At 41.7% G+C, this 19,342-nt stretch overlaps 1 protein-coding gene across 1 annotated transcript in view; it reads left to right on the top strand.

The window, feature by feature from the left end:
* The window catches only part of LOC126184523 (serine proteinase stubble-like), a 366,220-nt gene that overhangs the window by 291,247 nt on the left and 55,631 nt on the right, over positions 1 to 19,342 (top strand). The window lies entirely within an intron of this gene.

Below are 19,342 nucleotides of genomic sequence, written 5' to 3' on the forward strand. Positions count from 1 at the left end.
TTTATGTAAGAATATTGTTGAGTTCCTACTGCCTACATTATTGATAATTTCTTAACAAAATGTATTTTTTAAGGAAGAGACAGCAAAATATGTCTCAAGGGAGGTGGTCCCATCTTGAATGAGTGTTATATTGAAACGTCACAGTCACGCATATGTACTCTCCTTTGTCTAACATATGTAGTCAGAAGTTTTTTCGATTGTGGGTTAGGTCCTATTCCAGGGACGACATATACACACATCCAAAAAAGTTTTGCATCTCTCGTGTTCCCAGGACTCCTGAAGATACACGTTGACTGTGGATATTGCATCATAGACACAGTCTCTTTGACTGTTCAGAGATGTTACTAAACCCGCCCAAAGATGTAAACAACCATACATGAGCTGCCCTATTAGACGGAGGGGGTCCGACAGCCGATTATTTTCAGTCATCCCACCAGAAAGGAAGAACACGGCTCGTGTCGTCTGTAGTTCAACCATACCTAGAGGGTAAATACCGCGGTTCAATCGCGTCCGCATTGTTTGTTACTTTGTGCCAGCAAGGTCTCTCAACAAGGGAAGTGTCCAGACGTCTCGAAGTGAACCAAAGCGATGTTGTTCGGATATGGAGAAGATACAGAGATACAGGAACTGTCGATGACATGCCTCGCTCAGGTCGCTCAATGGCTACTACTGCAGTGAATGGCCGCTACCTACGGATTATGGCTCGGAGGAACCCTGACAACAACGCTACCATCTTGAACGTTGCTTTTCGTGCAGCCACAGGACATCGTATTACGACACAAACTGGGCACAATAGGCTGCATGATGCGCAACTTCACTCCCGACGTCCACGGCGATGTCCATCTTTGCAACCACGACACCATGCAGCGCGGTACAGATGGGCCCACCAACATGCCAAATGGGCAGCTGAGGATTGGTATCACGTTCTCTTCACCGATGAGTGTCGCATACGCCTTCAACCAGACAATTGTCGGAGACGTATTTGGAGGCTACCCGGTCAGGTTGAACGCCTTAGACACACTGTCCAGCGAGTGCAGCAAGGTGGAGGTTACCTGCTGTTTTGGGGTGGCATTATGTGGGGCCGACGTACGCCGCTGGTGTTCATGGAAGGCGCCGTAATGGCTGTATGATACGTAAATGCCATTCTACGACCGATAGTGCAACCATATCGGCAGAATATTGGCGAAGCATTCGTTTTCATGGACGACAATTCGTGCGCCCATCGTGCACATCTTGTGAATGACTTCTTTCAGGATAACGAAATCGCTTGACTAGAGTGACCAACATGTTCTCCAGACATTAACCTTATCGAACATGCCTGGGATAGATTGAAAAGGGCTGTTTATAGACGACGTGACCCACCAACCGCTCTGAGGGATCCACACCGAATCGCCGTTGAGGAGTGGGTTCAATTTGGACCAACAGTGCCTTGATAAACTTGTGGATAGTATGCCACGACGAATACAGGTATGCATCGATGCAAGAGGACGTGCTACTGGGTATTAGAGGTACCGGTGTGTACAGCAATCTGGACCACCACCTCTGAAGGACTCGCTGTGTGGTGGTACAACATGCAATGTGAGGTTTTCATTAGCAATAAAAAGGACGGAAATGATGTTTATGTTGTGAAACGTCCCCTTAGAACAATTTATACAAGACTGTGCTTAACCTGGCACACAATAATTTTAGCGCAACGCAATCTGACTATCAAAAATCCCTGCGAAAGAATGGCCCTGAGTAACATTAAACTATACCTTTCAGAAATCACTTACCTCACAAAAATCTTCGTTGCTCGAACTACTGCAATACAGCGAGCGCCACTACTGCCAGCTAAATAAAAGATTCAAACTACTGAAGGCACTAACTACTGATAGGGATAGTTAGCAAATGAAAGATATTAATAGAGAACAAACAATGTATTTACCTTAATATTCATAATGGACATCCAGTATTACAAAACTCCGCCATCTCTCTCCACACATCCACCACTGCTGGCGGCTCACCTCCAACTGCGCAACGCTACGCGCTGCTCACATCCAGCTGCCGCTCTACAATGGCAGACAACAATGCAAACTAGCCACAGACTGCACACAGCACAGCCAGTGATTTTCATACAGAGCGCTACGTGGCATTACCAATATAAAAATCTAAACAGCCTACTTACATAGCCCCCATGCTCCCCACAAAAAAATTTTACAAATGGTGTTGGGCACTGGTCAATACATATTTGAAAAAATTTTTCACAATTACAGTAACAATGATATAAAATGCACACACTTATTGATACAATGTTGGTCAAAAGCTAAAATTTTCTCACAGTCCATAAAGATAGTCCTGATCATTCATCATAATAGTAATTACAGTTTTTTTCACAAAGTCTCATTAGTAAAAGAAATTGCACACAGAAGTAGTGGATTTCCATGCAGTCTTGAAGAAGTAGTGGTGTTTTTCCAACGGAAAGACAGTGCTGACTCTTGACATGCTGACAGGTAATGGGCCACAATGGAGCAAACCCACAGCAGAGTCATTCCAAGTTCTGACGAATATTGGTAGGTAGGTCATCACAGAGCAGACCCACTGTAGTCCTGGTAGAGATTACGGTATTGGTGGGCCACCAGAGGTGCAGACCCACTGCAGTCCTTGTAGAAATAATGATATTGGTGAGTCAGCAAAGGTGTAGACCCACTGTAGTCCTTGTAGAGATGGCCAGCAGCCATCTGCTGCGACTGTGCAGGTGCACAATCACCATCGAAGAGCCTTGCAGAGAATATAGCAAGTCCATAACCACCACTTGGGCACTCACAAAGTTTTTTTTTTCTAATTGTCCTTAGAACCAGCAATGCTGTTATCCAGTCCATTGCAGAATTATTAACACACGTGCAAACACTATCAAGTCCCTACTTCTCAGATATTGTCCATATACTATGACCAACAGAAATGTGTGCAGTGAAATGGAACTTACAAGTTACTTGATGAACTGCTGTCAATTACAATTTTATAACATAAGAATACGATTACAAAGGTACAAAATACATCATTAAAAACATAACAATACAGATAACATTTGTAGTAATACAGGCTTTACAAAAGAATAGAAATAAACATATACATCAGTGTTACAGGAATGATGACATGAGTACAAAAATAAAAGATCAGAATCACTTTTGAAACGTCAACTTCACACATGAGCATTAAAACAAAACAGAATAAATAATGTCTAAGCATCTTTACAAAGAAAATACCATATTATTAATGCATAGTATATTTGAGGATAACAGTATTCCTCATCATAGTGAATGTAGCTGAGTATTAGAAAAATTCTACAACATGTCTTATCAGATAAACATATAAAGACAGGAAAAACACAAATACACAAGGGTACACAAACATATAGAGGGATGGCACAAAAGGAAAGGACAGGGTTTGTTTTACTGCAGTATTTTGCATGGAGATCTCCCTTCGTTCATCATTATTCTCAAAAAGTCCTATCTAAGCCTGCTTTCTGTATTCTGTTCACATCCTCTGTCAAAAATAGTTTTTCTCCACTGTACGCTACCCTTTTTTTTTTTTTGCCAAACCTTTTTCGTATAGCTTCTCAATACATTTATGCCAAGTCATCATAGTTAGTTTCTTATATAGTCTACCCCTCTTAAGCTAACTTAAATCTACTGAGCTCAGAGATATATATACCAAGGGACGAGGCAATGCAGCATCACATAACAAATTAACACAAACAGCAATGACAAAAAATGCAAATTGGCAAAGCTAGCAGCATAAATTAGCAAAAGTCAAATTCAATAACACTATGCCTGGCAAACAGCAGCAACTTATACCTAAACATTACATAGCGCAAGCAGAAAAAATATTACACTAAAGACGATAATGCAAACAAGGGAAATGTATATTCACATCTTAATGTCTATGTAATTAAAGTGGTGCACCATAACAACTTATTGTAAAAAAAATATTACCATGTACTTGAAAAGAAAATTATGTGTTACTGTTACTAGTTCCTTCTTATTGTTCTTTCCTTTCCAAGTGCTCCTTTTTTTTAAAGAATATGGATCATAAAATAATTATTTAATATATCTGTTGACAGAAAGTGTTCACATTAGTAAATGCATTTCATTTTATAAAAGCAATACTGCAACACAGCTGGAAACCAGACATCAAATGAAATAAGCAACTATGAAAAGCAAAGCATAAAAATATCATTCAATAGTCATGTGGCATTTCGTAAGTCAGTAGCACTCAACTCTCGGAGAAAGACACTTGTCATAATCAGGTGTGCAGATGTACGAATATTTCCCATCAATTCATAAGCATTTCAGTAATTAGCACAAAGTGCGAGTAATCATATGTTTTCAAGCAACGAGGGTGTCGCATTAGCGATGAAAGGCACACCCTAATGGCTTGTTCTCCAGGTGTTTGACACAGCTGTGTGCCCACAATGCATTACAAAAATCATATGTTTTCAAGTAACGAGCATGTCGCATTAGTGATGCCCTCTACAAAGGAATGTCAACAGCGAGTTTAATGGCCTCCCTTTTTCCTTCTCTTCCACCTGTGCCTCTGGAAAGGCACGCCCTAATGGCTTGTTCTCCAGGTGTCTGACACAGCTGTGTGCCAACGACGCACGTGCAGGTAGTCACTTAACTTTCTTACGGAAATATTTACGACAGCAGTTTCCGCTACAGTGACAGTCTCATATAAAAATTTCACAGGTCGAGAATTTACGTTGCAAATGTGTAGAAACAAAATCCTATGAATATAACATTGTCCAAAAAAATTTTCGCCGCCATTGTGATACATTCACGCATTTACACGCACATTTCATAACTCTTAAAGTACGATTCTCGGTTTCCAACATCCTTTTTCACAAGTCAAGAGTTCTTAACTTCTTTCATTATTCATATACATATAAACACGTAATCACATTCCTCATATATGGTAGCATCATCTTATTGACATAAACATACCTCACCAGCATAATACACATCGTCGTCGTAATAATAACATCATAACACCTCAGTCAAATCTCAAAAAAGTCGTAGCTTTCTGCAATAATTTCAAACCATAAAAAATATTCTCTGCTCATTTCAATAGTGTCATCTGCCTCAAACGTACTTTAAAAATCATGGTCTCATACCAAATACATCATTCAAAGCTCTCATAGTATCACAATGGTTCCGAAAAAATTAAACAGTTCACAAAGTACAGACAAAATACAATTTCATAAGTGTGAAGTTACCCAACGGTGTAATTACGTAAACATGTGTCACTGACGTAGTAAAAAGGTTTGTCTCTCTCAGTTAAATGATCAGATAGCTGTGTAATTTATGTGTTAGAGAAATATGGTACCGATGTATAAAGTTGTATAAGCAAATACCATATTAGCTAGGGCTCCTTGTGCTTGCCAGACACATGGTACACAAAGTAAGCGTGTACCCCCCTGAGGATTAATGTAATTATACCCTCAGTTGTTACAGATTACAGCAATGGAATGAAATGTATTACAGAAAACTTTCTTTGTATTTCAAAAATCTTGAAAAATAAATGGTTTAAATACAAAATTAAGCACTCAAATGCGTGTCCTGTAGCGCTAAATGTTCATCTTGTTGTAAGATAATCTCTGTGGAAGTGTCATAGTTATTGTCCTCCAAAAGCTAAGTTCTGCAGAAGTCAATGTACTTACCTCATGATACACAAAAGTGAAATGCTTTGCGTATAGATAACTTAGTTATTACGCTTATTGTTGTGATGAAGAAATTACTGTGCTGTAACGTATTGTTGTGCTACGGAAAAGGCTGTCTCCTTGTAGCTATACCACAGAAGTTACTACTAAAACATGTTTTACTTTACAGAATAATACAGAAAACTGTGCAGATATCAAACAGATACACCGCAAAAGCAACATTGTAAATTGTCGCTCATTAGTAGCGTCGTGATAAAATCGTGTAGCTGTCACATAAACTAAATACTAAGTCATCTTTAATCTCACAGAAAGTGCTTTAAATCCAGAATGTATTTTTAAGTGAACCAAAATGTTGCATTAAAATCTCATTAGCAGTACCAGATATAATGTTATTTTTCTCGGAGCCAGCCGGCGCACGTGTATGCCTGCGGTGCGAGTCATTGTCTGCCTCTTTGTTGCCGCGCGTCGTTACTGGGATTAGGAGGCCTAACTTCCACAAATTCGCCTTGCCGAGAGGGCCCAGCTCTGTTTAAAGATCGCCAGTTCTGATGAAATTCACGTCTGTCGTTTTGTCGGTAGTTTACACAGTTTCTTTCGTGTCGGTCACGTGGTGAAGAATTTCTCCCTGAATCGTAACTGCGCGCTGAACTGTTGCGTCTGAAATTATTCTGTCTCCCTTGATAATAATAGTTCTGATTTCCATATTGTCTGTTTCTATGGTTATCTCTGTCATATTCATTACTACGGAAATGCGATCTTTCTCTGTAACTATTACTCTGCCAGTGGTTGTCATATGGGTGGTGTCTGTTTTGGTCACGATTTGTGTGGTGAGAATAGCCTTGTCGCGTCCAGTTATCGTTTCTGTCGTCACGGAATTGTGACGGATGTGACCTGTGGTGATTGTTTTCCTGTTTTCGCATCCCGCGACTGTCTGTGTCAATTTCTAATTCTTGTAACAGTCCCTGAAAAGCTTCAATGTCGTCTTTGCAACGTCCTGCCAAAATAATATGTCGTAAATGTTCAGGCAGTTTGATTAAGCAAATGCGGATGAGTTCTGAGGGGCTGTATGGGTTTGACAGGTACTGATTCTTGTGCAACATGTCTTCAAAATATTTGACAAGACTGGAAAATTCAGATTGTTCAAAGTGTTTCATCATCATGATGCTATGTTTTACGCGGTCTTGTGTGGCTTGAGACCAATATGCTGAGAGGAAGGCATGGTAAAATTCTCCTTCACTGTGGCAATCGTGAATGACCGATCGCATTCTTACAGCTGGTTCATTCTCTAAGTAGCCACACATAAATTCTAACCTGTGCTCCAATGACCAGTTGGGAGGAAAACAATGAGAGAATTGATGGAGCCATGCTTGTGGATGAATGTCGTTGCCAGAATTCTTAAATGTTTTGAATTTACGTGTAGTAATGAACAGCTTATAGTCAAAATCATCGTGTCGGCGAGTAGCATGTCGGTCATTGTCACGTCGTTTCGGCGGTTCCATCTCAAAATTCGGTGTACCTTGCCAATTTCTTTCATAATTACCGAAATGCCCTGTGCTATTATTTTGTGGCTTTTCCGTATTTCTAAGTTCCTCTTCCCGTGTTGGAGCGCGAGTATCCTCTGAAATATGTAATTCTTGTATTACCTGTGTCAGCTGATCTTGTACTTCCCGGATTTCTCTTTTGTACTGTGTATTGATTTGATTTTGATTTTGTTTGAATTTTCTAATTTGTTCATACTCTTCTGTGTCAGTGAAGGCTACGGGTCTTGTGTCATTCAGATCATCATCTACCTTTGTAGATAAGTTAGTGACCTGATCCGAAAGTTCGGCTACTTTCTCTGATAATGAACTAATTTCCCCCATGTGTCTTTCTACTGTGACCTTTAAGTTTTCCTGAGTTTTTGCAAGTTGCGTAACCGAATTGGTAGATGCAACTGAGTCCATTTTAGCTTGCAAGGTCTCATGATTTTCATGAACAATAGTTTGCAGTTCTTTTATGGCTGCTTCGTGATTCTGTAATGCATTTTCATGCCGCGAAAAAATAGGCTGAAAATGCTCACAAATTTGTGTTTTTACGTCATTACAGACTTTTTGACATTTCGATTCAATGTTATGTAACTCAGTAGTTAAATCTTCACGTGTTTGTTCAAGTGTGGTGTCTAACTTCCGAAGATTTTGTTCCATTGTGTCTAACTTCTGAAGCTTTTGCTGTGTTTGTCTCTGATTTTGTTCCATTGTGTCTAACTTTTGCAGCTTTTGCTGTGTTTGTCTCTGATTTTGTTCCATTTGTTGCATTAGTTGTAATAACAATGCATTAGTGTCTGGAATCTGTTCCTCTACTCTTTTCGGCAGTGCATTTGCACCGGCAACATTCACATTTTGACAAGCTGAAAATGTGTCTTGACTTATTTGAGAAAACGGTGAGGACGCAAAACCTGAATCTACAGTATTTGCAAAATTGTGTCCTATCATTTCGGATTCCTGAGGCGAGCTGTTGCCGACCGATCGATCGATAATGCTTCCCTGTTCACTACCTGTTTCACTGCCTACACCATTGTTTGACGCCCGCTCCATTTCCCTATGCACAGTTACCAAATTACTACTTTGAATATTAGTTAATTCATTACATGGTGGGGCCAACACACTGCTTTCGTCTTCACTGTCATTTCTCATTTTACTTTGGAGCCGAGTGTTACGTTTTTCACACGCCATTATTGTCACAATATTTCACACGATAACACAGAAAAGCACAATTTGAATAGCAAAAATAAGAGAACACATTAACATAGCACTGAAAATAATATGTAGTTAATTACAAGCGCAGCTGCGAAATACTTGGTGCAAATCTACATGCATGCCACAACTGTTTTACAGTACAACAATGAAAGACTGCAACTACAAAGGAGATTCTCTCTACAATTACGCGCTAGCAATAAACAAAAGCTACACTAAATACACAAACTACAAGAAAAAATCAGAAGATTCCTGGCTAAGGGTCGACATATGAAACGTCCCCTTAGAACAATTTAAACAAGACTGTGCTTAACCTGGCACACAATAATTTTAGCGCAACGTAATCTGACTATCAAAAATCCCTGCAAAAGAATGGCCCTGAGTAACATTAAACTATACCTTTCAGAAATCACTTACCTCACAAAAATCTTCGTTACTCGAACTACTGCAATACAGCGAGCGCCACTACTGCCAGCTAAATAAAAGATTCAAACTAAGGAAGGCACTAACTACTGATAGAGATAGTTAGCAAATGAAAGATATTAATAGAGAACAAACAATGTATTTACTTTAATATTCATAATTGACATCCAGTCTTACAGATTATCAAAACTCCGCCATCTCTCTCCCCACATCCACCACTGCTGGCGGCTCACCTCCAACTGCGCAACGCTACGCGCTGCTCACATCCAGCTGCCGCTCTACAATGGCAGACAACAATGCAAACTAGCCACAGACTGCACACAGCACAGCCAGTGATTTTCATACAGAGCGCTACGTGGCATTACCAATATAAAAATCTAAACAGCCTACTTACAGTTGATCTCTATTCCAATTTTCTGTACAGGTTCCGGAACTCTCGGAACCGAGATGATGCAAAACTTTTTTTTTATGTGTGTAGATTCAAGTGCCAAAAGTAATAGAGACGAAAAAGTTCATGACTGAGTGAGATTCTGCCCAGATCGGAAGGGATTTGTAGAGAAAGCGAGATGGTACTCTAAGTACAATTCCGTTGCTACCATACATTCCTTTTTTTATGTGCATAACACTTCTTCCTTTCGGTCAGAACCAAAATTCACCACGGACCGTCATTCTGAAAGGTGACAGCAGTACTGTAATTAATTATTGTTACACTCTCACAAAAGTTAAAGCAAGCATTATCGCAAGAATTCCAAGTATCGTAAAAATAAAGTTGATGTCACATTTCCCATCCTTAAAAATGAATGAACGTTAAACTTTCATCTAATGGAAGATCACTTTTCATACATGAACACTAAAATCAAAATCCTAAAATAAGTTTCTCATCACAATTTTTGAGGTAATTTTATGGTATCTATGTGGTAACTTGTAGTAGCCAAACAACTGTAAAAGAAATGGAGATAATACTGGTGAACGATGAGATGGGTCAGAAATCTAAAGTAGATCTGTTTAATAATGAACTGTGTCCTCACTGTCATTTAAAATCAATCTTATCAGTGGTTAAATGTTCAGTAATACTGTAACAGTTGAAGTAATTGAACATGACGCACCTCTGGGCGTGTTTTTGGTATTTCAGTAATTAACGACTCACATTAGCTAGTGTTCCAATAGTGGATCTCTACGGTCATATCCAAGCGAAATATAAATCAGCTATCAAAAGTGTGTATATATCCCATGCGCTATAGAAAATTGGCAATTGACAATTCACCTGGGCGGACAAAGTAACCTGCTCCGATAACAATGAGTCTTGGAAATTCGTTAAGAATATCTAAGAAACCAGTCATTTTCATCACTTAAGAGATGAAGATCTCATACAAAGTGGTTTAACTAAATGGGAACAAACTGCAGGAAACGATCCATGACAGGATAAGGGGCAACAGATATCGTAAGAACAAATGTCTAGAAACGCGTTCCAAGCGAGGTACATCCACTTGAAGGTGGACATAAAAGATGTTTGCCAGGATATGTTTCAGCTTTTGAAAGTTCTCATGAGAACACACCTAGCAAGTGGGAATGTTCTGTCTGTATAGTGTTTTAGCTCCACACACAAGGAGGCAGCGTGTTGGAGCACCATCATGACGTAGCCACATTACCCTTCATACCACCGAAGGCATGTCTTCCAGCAGGGGAGGCGGGGTCGCCCACAGGAAGTGTAGATACGCGTTGTCTATGAGATGCTGTGGAAGGATGACTAATTGCCTGAGGCGTTCGCCAATAATTCCCACCCACACGCTGAAGCTCAACCAGTGCTGATGGTTTGCTGCCACCATACCACGGGGCATCTCTGCAGTGCTGGACAAAAAGACATTTGAGACATTCCCGTCGGTACTGTAGTGGATCCTGACAAGCGTATATTTAGTTCTGGCGGAGGTCGAGCAGACACTACAACACACACAAAATATTAAATCACTTTATAAAAACTTGAACAATCTGAAAAACTTAATTTGGAATCAATTTATGTTCACAGGAATGTCCATGTTTTTTTTTCCTGTCACTACACACTATAACTTATCACTTGATACAATACAGAATGATGCATCTCAATGTACAAGGGCTATGCGAAAAGTAACGAACGATAATAGCGAACTGAAAATCACAGTAAGAATACGATGAAACCTTGCACAGACGTCTTGGGCAGTGTCTCTAGTATGCCCGTAAATACCGCGATGTATCTCTTCTCAGTTTTGGGGGCACAGTGATCTCGTAAATATAGCTAGAAAGCCTGTAGTATGCAATCGTGAAGCAATTTCTGCTAAGCATCGTCAGTTTGAGGGTGCATTGACTGCAGTAAAGAGACAGCGGTGCATCAGTTACAACGTACTAGAGACATGAGCTCAGTATTAGTCTCTTGGAGATATGTCGGCAGGGAGCCTGTAGTATGCAATCGCAAAGCAATTCCCAGTCGTATTGTCAGTGTGAGGGTGCGGGGACCTCAGTAAAGTGGGACCGGTGCATCAGTTGCAAGCTACTAGAGACCAGAGGGCGGTACTAGTCTTTTGGAGATACGTCTCCCGCCGAGTGTGAGTGGTGGCCGAGAGATTTCGCCTGATTTCATGCAACCCCACGTAACGTAACTGTCATGCGCTTCCTTTCTCATGCGAGTTCTCGGCCACACATTGCGGTGGCAATGAGGACGCCCCTGCAGCGTTTTCGGTGGGAAGTGTTTGATCACCCACCATACAGCCCGCACTTGTCTCAATCAGATTTTCATCTCTGCTCACTTAAACTGCTGGCTATGAACACAACATTTTGCCACAGACAAAGAGCTGCAGTCCAGCTTAAAAATTGTCGGCGAGCACAGGACGCTGCCTTCTATGATGAGGGTATTGTGAAATTCATACAACGCTACAACAGATGTCTAAGTCTGGAGCAAAAACTATGTAGAGAAGTAGCTGGAAGGTGTAGCTAGTTTTTGCAAAATGAAAAAGTTTAGATTTTCAGAGTGGTTTCCATTTTGTGACCAATCGTTCCTCACTTTCCGAACATCCCGCGTAAAATTGACTCTAAACTGCGATGTACAGTTCTGCCTTCTGCTGCAACTTGCGCTGCTGGGTCTGATTAAGACGGTGCTGTCGCCCTCGGGGAGGGGTAGAGTGTGGGGTGAGGCCGGCCGAAGTGGCCGTGCGGTTAAAGGCGCTGCAGTCTGGAACCGCAAGACCGCTACGGTCGCAGGTTCGAATCCTGCCTCGGGCATGGATGTTTGTGATGTCCTTAGGTTAGTTAGGTTTAACTGGTTCTAAGTTCTAGGGGACTAATGACCTCAGCAGTTGAGTCCCATAGTGCTCAGAGCCATTTTTTTTGTGGGGTGAGCGGCGCTGCGCTGTGACGTAAGTAATCTTCTGGCAGCAGTACCATATGGAAACTCTTGGGGGGCGTCTCATTCGTTTCTGTGTCAGGTAGCGACTGTCCAGACTCGTGGTTCCGTCGTGAGGAACCAACTCTGACACGGAACCTCGTTCTTCCGTCGAAACCAGTCTCCTCAAGCGAGTGTTGTGTAGTTGACTTACCATCCCTCTTAGAGATAGCCTCTTCTGTTCAAAAATTTTCAAATGTGTGTGAAATCTTATGGGACTTAACTGCTAAGGTCATCAGTCTCTAAGCTTACACACTACTTAACCTACATAAATTATCCTAAGGAAAAACACACACACCCTTGCCCGAGGGAGGACTCGAACCTCCGCCTCTTCTGTGAATAGGATGAATGACATAAATTACAGCACCGTGGTGGCCTGTGCGACGAATCAGCAACGAAACCGTTGCAACAGAGGCTAATGTGATGGTAGTAAGATTTTCACGCCTTGCAAGTGATCCGGATAGTGGCAATTATCGTTGGTAATGTTCACAATGGCCGTCTGGCTTACTCATGCTGGCGGACCACCTTTCTGGTAGTGATGTAGGAGTGACTGTGAATGGGCATACCTTCCTTAGAACAAATTTCTGGCCTCATGTCCATATGATCCTGTGTGCGCCTGATCCTGTCAGGCATCATTTCCTGCAGTTTGTTCCCCTTTAGCAAAATTACACGGTATAACTGCACAGTACTGGGGCAAAATTGAGATAACTAAAATTATTGGTCTCATTTTTTGCCATACTTACGACCACTACGGTCGTAACTGAGAATCGCCGAGTAGAGAGTTGTATTCTTCACAACAAGTGTAAACGTAAGGTGATACAGTGCAGTTTCTTTCAAGCAAACAGGTCCTGAATAATATCTCTGGCGTTCTGGGTGATTTGGACGGTTTTATCACTCGCTGCAGAAATTCTGCCCCTTGCAGCCATTACTCTCTTGTACTTCTCCGTTTTCTGTCGCAATGAAACTGGCTCGTACACGCAGCTGTGGAGTTCCTGAGTCAGCACCGACCGAGCCACGCTCACTCGCTCGTCGACGACCAGGATACGAGCTCCAACTTCCACACCGGCGGATTCCACGCCTCGCCGCCAAAACGGCGGCCGCACGTCTACTACACTTACCCGACTAACAACCACATCGACTACTGGTCTGCGAGCAAGCCTCACGGGCACGGCTACCAAAGCACTACCGCCAGGCCGGGCACCTCGTACTACAGGCCGCCAGAGCCCGGCAGGCCCCCGTACGAGACGTCCGACCACGGCCCGCTGGACCATCACGTGTCCTATCACGACGCCGGGAAGCCGCCTTACGGAAGTTTCCCCCCGTACACGCGGCCGCACTACAGTTACAGCTACGAGAACCCGCCGGGTTACGCTCACAAGCCGGGTCAGGGGATAGGCATAATCGAGGCCCTGGTGACGCCTCGGCCCGAGATCGTGGTGCGGCCCGCTCCAGACCAGCACAGCCTCAGCCACAGACCGCCGCCGGACCCCGACTCTCGCGGTACGCACCGCCCCTGCTCTTCACTCCGTCTCTTCTGTAGCTGCACTCTTTCCCACACGTAGTTCGTAATTTCACAGTAGAAGCACACCAGGCGTAGAAAGTCTGTTTCAAACTATCGCTTCTCGCATGCTGTAGGCAAATACAGTCGATGGCTTCTCATTGCACGGCGTACTCCTTATCTGCTCTCATGTCACTCCTTCCTAAGTTCACACTATTAGGTTTCCACTTTGGGGGTGACCAACAAAATACGTTTCCATATTCACTTCTGATCTATTACGCATGTGTAGTTCAGCGTATTGTCCCAGCATATGTTTCTGATACCCTTTGTCATGTTTCCAAGTATGTAACTACATCGTCACATTGTTTATAAAGCATACGTTTCGGCTAATGCTGCAGGTGACATTCATCAGGGAGATTTACAGGGTGATCAAAGAGTCAGTATAAATTTGAAAACTTAATAAACCACGGAATAATGTAGATAGAGAGGTAAAAACTGAGATACATGCTTGGAATGACATGGGGTTTTATTAGAACAAAAAAAAAACTAAGTTCACAAAATGTCCGACAGATGGCGCTGGACAGAAAAACGTCAGTGGCTGCGCATGACAATCGTGTATAAAAGGAGTTGTAATGAGAGAGAATCAGATGCGACAGCAGTCGCAGCATGTTGACGTTACCTGAAAAGGCGCTTTTAGTGAAGCTGTATTATCAGAATGGGGAATGTTCTAGTTCAGCGTTACGATCCTATCGCCATAGGAAGGGGATTCGAACGGGTAAAGGTCCGTTGACAAATAGAGCTGTGGCGAGAATGATTTCGAAGTTCGAAGCCACGGGTTGTTTAGACGATAGACCCCGTAGTGGCGTAATGCTGCTGAGACAGCTCAGGAAGAAATGGAGACTATAGCGGGTTCGTCTACGCACGGGAAAGTCAGCGCTCGTGCAGTTGCACGTTGCACCGGCATTCCATACACTACTGTTTGGTTGGCACTGAGGCGTACTCTCCGACGCTATACGTACAAAATCCATCGGCGTTGTGAACTGTTACCTGGCGATTTAGTGAAGCGGAGGGCATTTGCGGTGTGGGCGTTTCAAAAGATGGCGGAAGATGACGATTGGTTGAGTAACGTGTTGTGGACCGACGAAGCTCATTACACGCTCCGAGGGTCTGTCAGCGCCCACAACTGCAGAATTTGAGCTACCGAAAATCCTAGAACTTTCGTGGAAACTCCATCGCACGACGAGAAAGTCACGGTATGGGTTGGATTTACCACATCTACCGTTATCGGGCCTTTTTTCTTCGAGGAAATGCGTGATTCTGGTTTTGTAACTGCTACCGTGACGGGTGACAGGTACGCCGATATGTTACAGAATCGCATCATCCCCAGCCTGGCTCATAAGCACCTGCTGGAACGTACGATGTTTATGCAGGATGGCGCTCCACCCCATATTGCTAGACGCGTGAAAGATCTCTTGCGCGCGTCGTTTGGTGATGATCGTGTGCTCAGCCGACACTTTCGTCATGCTTGGCCTCCCAGGTCCCCAGACCTCAGTCCGTGCGATCATTGGCTTTGGGGTACCTGAAGTCGCAAGGGTATCGTGATTGACCGACATCTCTAGGGATGCTGAAAGACAACATCCGATGCCAATGCCTCACCATAACTCCGGACATGCTTTACAGTGCTGTTCACAACGTTATTCCTCGACTACAGCTATTGTTGAGGAATGATGGTGGACATATTGAACATTTCCTGTAAAGAACATGATCTTTGCTTTGTCTTACTTTGTTATGCTAATTATTGCTATTCTGATCAGATGAAGCGCCATCTGTCGGACATTTTTTGAACTTTTGTATTTTTTTGGTTCTAATAAAACCCCATGTCATTCCAAGCATGTGTGTCAATTTGTACCTCCCTATGTACATTATTCCGAGATTTATTAAGTTTTCAAATTTATACTGACTTTTTGATCACCCGGTATTTACTACCCAACGTTTCAGATACTGTCAAAGTGGCCTTCATGCAGGGTGATTTATTTAATGACCAACGCTTCAGGCACTGTTGAAGAGGCATTCGTCAGAGTGATTTATTTATTGACCAACGTTCCAGATACTTAACTTTTTATACCTGGGATTCACAGTCATGTAGAACTTCATAAAAGACATCATATTTACGCCAGTAACTGTAACACTTTCTTTATTTCACGATTGCAATTTCGGCCTTAGGCCATTATCAAGTGAAGCTGAAAAATACAGAATGTTTTTAAATATATTTCACAAAATCGTTGTGTATCCACACGGAGAAAAACAATATCTGTAATCCCTTTACGCGCCAAAACGGCTACCAGTAGCCTGTAAACAGTAATCTGCTGCTGCAGTTTAGTGCATGAGCATTTTCGTGATGGGCCAACGAACATGAGTGTCCACAGACTATGTTGTTGTATGCCATATGGATGTGCGTGCTCGCACTATGTAACAGCGTCACCAATGTATTTAATAGTAATGACAGCGACATATAAATGTGTCAGCTCATTTTAGGTTGACATGGCTTAATAGCCATAGCATGTAAGTAACATGCTTACTCATTTGCATTTTTATCCTGTATAATCGGCAGAGTATCAAGATAGATAACGATTTTGTCAAATAATTTAAAAACATTCTGTATTTTTCAGCTTCACTTGATAATGGCCTAAGGCCGAAATTTCAATCGTGAAATAAAAAAAGTGTTACAGTCACTGGCGTAAATATGATGTCTTTTATAAAGTACCAGATACTGTTGACGTGACTTTCATCATGATGATTTGTTACTGTCCAACGTCTGAGATACTGTTGAAGTGACATTCGTCAGGGTGAATTATTTACTGACCAACGTTTCAGTTACTATTGGCGTCGCCTTCATCAGAGTCATTTAGTTACTGACCACACTTCAGACACTGTTGAAATGATCTTCACCGAAGTGGTTTATTTACTGACCAACGTTTCAGATACTGTTGAAATAACATACATGAGAGTAATTTATTTACTGAACAAACGTTCAAGACACTCTTGAAGTGGTATTCATCAGGGAGATTTATTTAGTGCAACAAATAAATGACGCTGATAGTGGCCACTTGCAACAGTTTTATAAACAACGTGATGACGCTGTCACATACCTGGAAACATTTTATTTAAGTTTCTTGACATCATTCCCATTAACGACGGAACATTAGCCAGGTGCTCATGGTTTTCTAAAGGAATCGGCCTAGGCCTTATTGAAGAAATCATCTATAATCCTATGAGGTGATTTAGGAACACTACGGAGAACGTAAATCAGGATATCGTGATATAGATTACTCCCCCGAGTATAGATCCAATGCTGCATTTCTTCCTAATCGTTTGACTGAATCAGCTTTCATCGAATCCTTGAAGTCTGGAAACTAGGAATGTAAGCATCAAATTATAGATGTAATGAGGGAGGGGGGGGGGGGGGAGTGTTGCAGTAAACGCCTAAACTTGGAAATTTGTGGTAAGATCTTATGGGACGAAACTGCTGAGGTCATCGATCCCTAAGCTTACATACTACTTAATCTAACGTAAGCTAACTTGCGATAAAGACAACACACACACCCATGCCCAAGGGATGACTCGAACCTTCGACTGGGCGAGCCACGCGGCACGCGGACCATAACAAGGCGCCAGAGACCACACGGCTACCCCGCGTGGCAAATACGTACTCCACACAGTTATAATTTGATTGCTTCCTCATCATTGAAGGGTCCTATTGACGTTTAAGTCATTAGAAAAAAAAACCAAGCTCGTACTGGACAAGGGTAAGTTGACATAATTATCCTTGCCTTCGCCGAACTGATTTAGAAAGCCTATGGAAAACGAACATCAGGGTAGTCAGACGCGTAGTGAATTCCACTACTCCTGAGACGAGTCTTGTATTACTTCGCTTTGCGGGGCATAAATGGAAGAGAACAGGAAGAATTTGATATCGAATACCAGAGCCAGTAACATTAGTTGATTATGCAGCTGTCTATATATTTGGCATTTGTCGTCATCCGCAGCTTTAGTTGGTGTATCCATACCAGAATCGTCGAGTTTGAAAAGTCGAATTTTAATTTCACTTACCGGATGAGGTGGCCCAGTTGTTAACGCAGCGGACTCATATTTGGGAAGAGTGGGTTTCAAAGATCCTTTCAACATTCGGAATTAAGATTTTCCCTGTTTTCCCTAAATGAAAATGACTAAAGACCTACGCCATCGTTCCCTATCCGATTTTCGGCTACACACCTAACAAATCGTAGTCGACGAACATTAAACCCTTAATCTTCTTTACTCTCTTTCCAGTTATCATCATAATTTAACGTACATGAATTTTAGCCCAATAGCTGTGCAGTTGTCAAAAATAAGTCATGGACGCATCGTATTTCCTAGTTACGTTAATATGCTGAGATTTCCTATAGGTATGAAAAATCTGAGTAGTTATCTGTTAAGCGGAATTGACTTGGAGAGTAAGAAATTTATCATTTCAGACGTTCGTACACATATAAAGAGACAAAATACTTCTATCAATAGATTGCATGTTTCTTCCTGAATTATTGCGTGCGTAGCAGGCAAGGAAGGCATTTTCTAAATGAAATCTTCGTAAATGCTTTACAGAGCTCTCAAATTCTTCGCTCCATCTCCCCTCCCTCTCTCATTCTGGATACGAAAGCTAAAAATTATGTTTCATTCCACATAGCATCGGAAAAATGAATCAAATATTCATTCTCTTAAACACTTTTGCTAGTAAAACATGTTTAAGTGTAGTTTTGATACGATTTAATAATGGAGATAAAATATGTACGAAAAACCCACTGCATATTTCTTAAAATTGAATAATTATCTAATTGAAATTTTGGAAATTTGTGGTAAGGACTAGGGGACCAAACTGCTGAGGTCATCGGCCCATAGGCTTACACACTACTTAATCTAACCTAAATTAACTTACGTAAGAAAAACACACACATGCCTGAGGGAGGAGTCGAACCTCCGACGAGGGCAACCGCGCGAACCATGACAAGGCGCAAGAGACCGCACGGCTACCCGTCGCGGCATTATCTAATTGAAAGTTGAAAGGAAAAGAAGTAACAGCTAGCATCTTATGACAGTTCCTAATTTCAAATTTTTTTATCAAAATTTCGTAACAAGGAAAATTATTTACTAGTGGATCAAACAAGAGGAATGACAAAACGAATAGAAAAATTCGTCATATAAATTTTTTTAAAGCATTACATGTTCTAAATAAGCAGTTTAAAAGCAGGTTTTTATCTGCAATACAAAAGAATAAAAATTAACTAGGACGTCTTAGATAACGAACACAAGAACTGGAATATTCGTTTGCTGCATATAAGCGACTGGTTTAGAAGTTTGGTGCAAGGAGTAATAATAATTATATATTACGCGAAGAGCGCATGAAGGAGATTCGTGGAAACTAGAGCATAATGTGCTCTTTATCATAAGGATATGGGTTATAAATGAGATGAAAGCGTCTATGATTGTACTCAGAAAAATTCTGCGGTACAATCCAAATTTGGTGCTTGGAATAGCTCTGCATATCTTAT

Source organism: Schistocerca cancellata, chromosome 4 (assembly GCF_023864275.1).
Source record: "Schistocerca cancellata isolate TAMUIC-IGC-003103 chromosome 4, iqSchCanc2.1, whole genome shotgun sequence".
Taxonomy (NCBI): domain Eukaryota; kingdom Metazoa; phylum Arthropoda; class Insecta; order Orthoptera; family Acrididae; genus Schistocerca; species Schistocerca cancellata.